The sequence below is a fragment of the Punica granatum genome, chromosome 5 (genome assembly GCF_007655135.1).
Source record: "Punica granatum isolate Tunisia-2019 chromosome 5, ASM765513v2, whole genome shotgun sequence".
NCBI lineage: Eukaryota > Viridiplantae > Streptophyta > Magnoliopsida > Myrtales > Lythraceae > Punica > Punica granatum.
The window spans coordinates 28,125,518-28,132,889 of NC_045131.1; positions in this window are offsets into that span (position 1 = coordinate 28,125,518).

Genomic DNA, 7,372 nt, shown 5'->3' on the forward strand with positions numbered 1-7,372 from the left:
AGTCCAAACTGGTGAAGCTAGACAAAGTGCACACCGATGAGAATGGAGCTGATATGATGACAAAACCTCTCGCTAGGGAGAAACTTCATGTTTGCCGAAGTATAGCCGGTATGCTTGAAGCCTCCAAATAGTCGGGAGGGGGAGTTTGTTGGGTATCCCTCCAATTTGGAGGAAGTTGGGCTCAAATTGTATGGGCTTTTATCGGGCTTTAATAGGCCCAAGAACCCATTTTTGTTAGGGTTAATATTTCAGCAAACTAGCTGAGGAATAAATAGCAGCAGAACAGCTGCAGATCAGTGTAGGTGCTGCAGCAGCAGCAGAAGCAGCAGATCAGCAGAAGCAGCAACAAAAGAACAGAGCAAAATCGGATAAACAGGGGCAGCGCGCAGCTGGAGATCAAACCTCGATCGGGACATCAAACGAACTCCGATTGGGACGAAATTTTGACAGCAGCTTCACAACACGTGGGGCTAACTTCTGAACGGTCAGAATTTCTATTCGAGCTCTGTAGGTGCTGTTTCAGCTGATTTGTGAACCACCCGGTGTGGGTGACGAATTTAGTATTTGGGTGATCCAAGAGAGTGTTTCTCTTGAGTTTGGTGATCCAAGGGTTTACCCTTGATGAAAGACATTGTATAACCTTCATTCATAGTGGATCGTTGATTCGGAGTTGGTCCCGTGGTTTTTCCCCACATCGGGGTTTTCCATGTAAAATTATTGGTGTTCTTTTACTTTACTGCTAGTTGGTTGATTTGATTAGTTCCTATCTCGATTACACTAGAAGGGGAGGAAGATTAATCGCTGCGTTATTGTTTGGTTGAGTACATCCCTTCCCAACAAGTGGTATCAGAGCCCAAGGTAACGATCTTGGGGAAGTGCACACGCTATGCGTGGAAACCCACACCACGTCAAGGCTCGAGTGTGGAACTCGTGGCTAGTGATGGGCCTAACAATTGGTATCCGAGTCCGGAAGTGAAAGCCCGGCTCGAAGTCCTCCATATAGTCGAGAAGGGGGGGAATTGTTGGGCCGGTTTCTCTCCTATATGGAGAATGGTGAGTGCGGGTGTTGGAAGTAATCCCACATGGAAAAGTTGAGAGGAAATCCATAGGTTTATAAGAGATAATGGTCTAGCAACCCATTGGCTTAAGCTTTTGGGTTACGGATGGGCCCGAATCCAAAGTAGACCTGTGGATTTTTTCTAACAGAATATACTCACAGAAGTGGAGAAGACGATGAAGAATGTAGAGAAAAAGAAGACTCTGATTTGGAAGAGGGAAAATGAGATTGGAGCTGATTGGGATTCGGCATGATGTTTGAATATCATTCGAGATCTTGACAAAAGGTGTGTGCCTGTGTCTCTGCAGCAACTAAGCTTGGGAAGGAAGCCCATAGGGGAGTGGCCACTCTGCTGGGGAAGGCATCTTTTTCTTGTTGGATGAGAAAAGAAACGACATAGTCGACTGCATCCAGGCATTTTGCACGGATTTTCAAATTTAATAAATATGAAAATATCCTAATAATTTATTAACGTAATTGCAAATATCTTAGTTTATATCCTTTCATAAAATCTCTTGAGAACCTTGCTCTAATGCCCATAATTTCGGATTGCAGGAATATACTTCGGTGCTTCGCTAACTCCTGATACACACATACCGGGAGGCTAATGCAGTTGCTCGCTACCTTGCTAAACTAGCTAGGGATGACTATTACCCTAATCAGACTGTTATGTATTTTGATACACCTCCTCAAGGTGTATCAGCCATACCCTTCTCTGATTTTTGGGAATTCATAATAACTGCCTAGTTTGTAAGGACCGTTCCTTGGTCGAATATGGTTGATTATAAATATAACTAGCCATCCCACCTGTGCTTTGCGCGCGGATTATCACTTGTGAAAAATAATATCTTTAAAAATATTAATTAGTTTAAACTTGTAGAATTTAGTTTTTGATAATTTACAAGTTGATGATTAAATGAAATGATTAAAGTTATTTTAAAGAAATTAAGGTAGTTAAAATTACATATATAAATTTATCCTATGCATTATGTGATTCACTTAATATTTTTACTACTGCATTATGTTTTGAAACCTGCATTTATACTCTTATGTGTAAATTCTTCTATAACATTTACTTTTTCATCAAATTAATGGTAGTTAGTTAGTGAAGAACTTATGAATTATGTATAGAATATTAATCATTTTAAAATCTTTATTATTTTTTTTTCAAATATGATTTTTAAATGCAATTTATGATCCGTGAAGCACATAAGTTCTTCGAACAATTTATTATTAAGTAAAAGATGTAAAATTATAAAAATTAAGGTATCATCTATAATTTTGATTTATAAGGGAAGCCTTGCTTCTTTCAAGAGGTAACCCTTTTTTCTTTGTCGGGTCAAAGATGAAAATGGGAGTTTGAACAATTATTATTGATTTTTTTGTTTTAGTTTTGATTTGTAAAGGAAACCTTATTTCTTTTTAAAAGCGGCCTTTTTTTTTGTGTCTTGGCCAAAGATGGAAATAGGAGTTTGGACAGCTATCATTGAATTTATTCTTTTAGTTTCAATTTGTAAGAGAATTTAGAGGCTACTTTTTTTTTCTTTTTTTAGTCCAAGATAAAAAATGGGAGTTTGAACAATTATTATTGAATTTATATTTTTTATTTCCTTATTGGTCAAGGTATTTCCATAAGTAAATGAAAGGTAACATAATAGTGAGTTGAGAGTTTGACACTTGAAACGATCTTGTTAATTATCTCTCTCCATTTGGAACAACCTCGTTAATCCTCACTCTATGTTTTGCAATTATATATTATATATAGACTTTTACTCTTTCTTACCAAAAAAAAAATCCTCCCATAAAATCTTTCATTGGCGGAGTTTAAGGATTTCGAAATACAAAGCTATATATTCATATTAGCGTAGTTGAGGCGCAGTGTTCGCCGTATGTGACCATTAATCTTTTCTATCTCTTCTCCGTTATTTCAAGATATTGAAGGATATACTTTTGTTAGAATCGTTATTATTCAATGATAGGGACATTACTAACGTGGGTTGGTTCAAGCGGTTCGACGCTTGTTCCCCTCGATCAAGGTCTTGGGCCCGAGTCTTGGAATAGAGAAAATTCTATGCTATGAGAGTTTTACCCCTTAATAGGTTGATCGGCTCAACTGAATTAGTTGGCAGCCTATTGGGCTTCCAAATACCAGGGTGCGCAACAAAAAAGAAAAAGATAGTGACATTTCCTCCCAAAAAACGAAAAAGGAAAATGATAGGGACTATACCAACTTGCAAAGGCATTCCTTGCTATAGATCATATTCAAGGTCACGCATAAATATGATCATCATCGGCGGAGAATTTGGACTGAAATATAAACCAAGTCCTATGACTAAAAGAGACTCGGTGTTCTATGAAGAATAAAATTAGGACAAATTACATTTCCCTCCCTTGAGTTTTTTTTCAAATGATACTTAACCCATTCTTAGAAAAAATTGTCATTCTCCTAGATGATACTTAGCCACATTCTTAAAGTTGACACTCCCCCACATTTGACTATGTTGACTAACATAGTTAAAATATTTCATTAACTTTTATAATTATGATTTTTTAAAAAATTTAATAATAATAACACTAATACAAAAAAAAACTGAAAACAGAGAAGTTGTGGATTCCGCCAATTGAAGAGGTGACTGTCGTCGAGCCCTCAGTGGCCACTGACTAGAGTTAGAATATTTTTAAAATATTCTAGTTAGCTTTTTAGTAATTCAAGAATTTAAGAAATAAAAATAATATATAATAAATAATAAATAAAAGAAAAAGAAGTCATGTCGGTCATGAGGGGATAATTGTCACTAGTGAGGCCACCAGCACCACCCCATAGTCGAGAATCTAGAACACTCCTAGGATAATTTGTGTAATATTTTGATTAACTTTTTTAATAATTTCAAGATTTTGAAAAAAGAATCAATATATTCTAAAAGAAAGAATAATGCATATATACATATAGAAAAATCATGGTGGTTACTTATCAAAAAAAAAAAGAAAAGAAAAGAAAAGAAGAAGTCATAGTGGTCACAAAACCCTCAACGAGGTTGTAGAGGCCCTGTCAAGGGTCACCATCTCCCTTGGCGAGACCCAAAGATTCCATGTCATATCTACTACTGCTACTACTATTACTACTACTATTGTTGTTGTTGTTACTGTTATTATTATCATCATCATCATTTTTTTTTATGGTCGATGGTGTTCGGCGCCGTAACAATCGATCAGTCCACCGGGCGATGTATTGTACAGCTTGGGGCCTGCCATAAAACCTCATATGCCGACCTCCGAGAGAATCGAACCCTGGTCCTGGCCTACTGCTTGTTATCAGCTTACCAGCGGATCCGATCCCTGGTTGATTCATCATCATCATCATTGCTATATAGTAAATGAGAGTCAATTTTTTTCTAAGAATGGGATAAGTGTCATTTGAGAAAACCTCATTACCACATAAAATTAGGCTAACAGATGATAGAGCATATGACCTACACTATATGAAAGGCAATTTTAGAGACCTTTCGCAATATATAATTTTGGTACAGAATTAAAAAAAATGGAAATGGATACTGTTGGATGCAGTGTATGTAAGTAAATGGCTTAATATTTTCTTCTTGTACTAATTTATCGAACCCCTGTGTTGCACGAATTTTATAAAGAAACTATCATCTAAAACTTTAAATATGAAAATAATTTGCATAAACTTATAGTTTATTATTTATTTTATAAACTTTAATGCGGTAAAATTTAAACTTGTGATAGAATATATATATTAAATATATTAAAAGTTCTCAAGTAAGCAATTCATGTAATATATATATCATTATCATTAAATAAATTATTAAAATTTAAGTACCTTTTTAGATAGATTCTTAGTTTTATTTGTTTAAAGAAAAAATAATGCAGAGGCCATCAAATCGCTAAACTTCATTAGTTGCTTGTGCTTTTTTTTAATTGATATACAATATATTAAATTTTATAAATTTGAATACTTTCAAATAAAATGATCCAATCACTTGAATGAGAAATTTACTTAATTAAGTTTTTTTAGGATTAGCTATAATTCCTATAACTTATTAGACTAATTTTAGTTTATATAATTACAAATGATTCTTTATTTTCTTTAAAAATATGAATTTATTTATTTTATTAACGAAATGATAATAAGCGATAAAAAAATTTAAAAATATTCTTTCATACTTCTTTGAATACATATTTTATATTCATATATTGTAATTAATTATAATATTAACCATATATCATTTAATTTCTAAATAGTATATTAACATATGAATTAATTATGGATTTATTGTTTTACCCCCATTTATTAGGATGTTATCAACTTTATATACATATATAGATTTGCGTTTTCATTATTTCAGTTTTCCTCTCCAAGAGAACAAATTATCTATATATATAAACTTGACTATAACCTAGTAAATAGGGTCGAATTGGTAAATGGTATATGTAAAGAGGGATTTAATGGTAATTAAATATACAGTTCATTCATACAAACATCATTTTATTTATTATTTAAAATAATAAATAAGTTCATCTATAGTTACAATTTATATTATATATATATAAAGTTGAATACGATATAATAATAGTGGCATAATAAGTTTATATACAATTAGGACTTAATAGGATTAAATTATTAGATGCATATAAATTAAGATTTTTGTAATAAAAATACTTAATTAATTTTATTATATGCGTATTTGGATGTGAAATATATTATTTTAGTATATTCATGAAATTTAAATATATATATATATATTTATTTATAATATAAACTTGACTACAATAGGGTCAAATTGGTAAGAGCAGTACATGTAAATAGGTGTTTGCCAGTCATACAATTAATTTATATAATTATCATTTTTTATATTATTTGAAATAATAAATACGTTCTTCTATAGTTACAATGATTTAATACAATTAAGACTAAATAGCATTAAATTAGTAAATAAATATATATTAAGAGCTTATAAACAAAAATATTTAATAATTTCAATATGCACGCATAAATATATTTAGTGAAATATATTAGTTTTAATATATTCACAAAAGTATGATGATTAATAATTTTTTTTTCTGATTTGGAGAAATGATAATTCTGATAGTGTTATATCACTACTCCTTCTCTAATATTAATATTAATATATGAATTAGTCATAATTTTTTGAGGCACTTAAATATAATTATTAGATATTATATACTTTATAAAAAATAATTATTTATGAAAAATTTGAAATCTTACTAAAAGCAATTAATGTTTGAATAAGGTCAGTACAATTAGAGTAGTATTGATCACGTCGAAAATTGTCGACGGGTAAATAACTAGAAAACCAAGCGTGTTAGGGCGTTGTTCCAAGAAAATTACTGACATGACACTAGTCGGCTCTACCGATATAGCGCATCGTACTACAGCCTTGAGAGTCCGCGGGACTGAACAACGATTGGGTTTCAAATAGATGAAGTAGACGGTTGAATAAACCTTAGACGATCTCACAGCTCGAGGATTTAGCTTTTATAAATTCTCTATTACTACTTCGTGCTCCTTCGAACAAGAGTAACAAGACAGATTAATAGGGCCATGTTGAGAGTGGGTCTCGGCCTTCAATGACCGAAAATAAGGAATATAGGCCTAAAACTAGACTCGATGGGATATACGCCAGAGGACGATGCAACCACAAACCCAGGAAGATTTGTAGCACGTGGATCTCAGTCTCATAAAGCTGAGAGAAACCGCACTTAAGTCCGGAAACCTAAGCTCGAGTAGAAACCCGTTCCTTTCCCGGAGCTCGAAAAGGGATAGAAGGATAGGTGTTGAATGATCAGCGGTTACGAAGAGTTAAAGGTGCATGGTATTGAAAGTGCTAGAAAGATAGATATTGAATGTGCGATCATGTAAGTGCAATGAAAAGTAAAGTGCTAGGAAAAAAAAAAGAGATAGAAAAATTTTAGTGCATTGATAGTTGTGCCGAATGGACCCCTACAATGAATTAGAACACACATATTTATAGGCACTACAATGAAATCTTAGAATATATGTCTAAATGGATACGCCTATAATTACGAGATATCAAGACAATATCAAATAAGAAATTGACTACTAGGACTGTCTAGATTGCTTAAAAATAAGATATCAAATAAAATCAAAGAACTATCTGACTTGCTCGACTTCCTAAAATCAAAGATAATACGAGATCTTCACATGTTTGCTCACCAAGAATTATCGACTGCCAAAGGGAGTAAAATCCGCCTGCCCATCTCGGTTGAATGTGCATGTCCCTGCCATATCAAATTCCTCCTTGATGGGCTCATAAA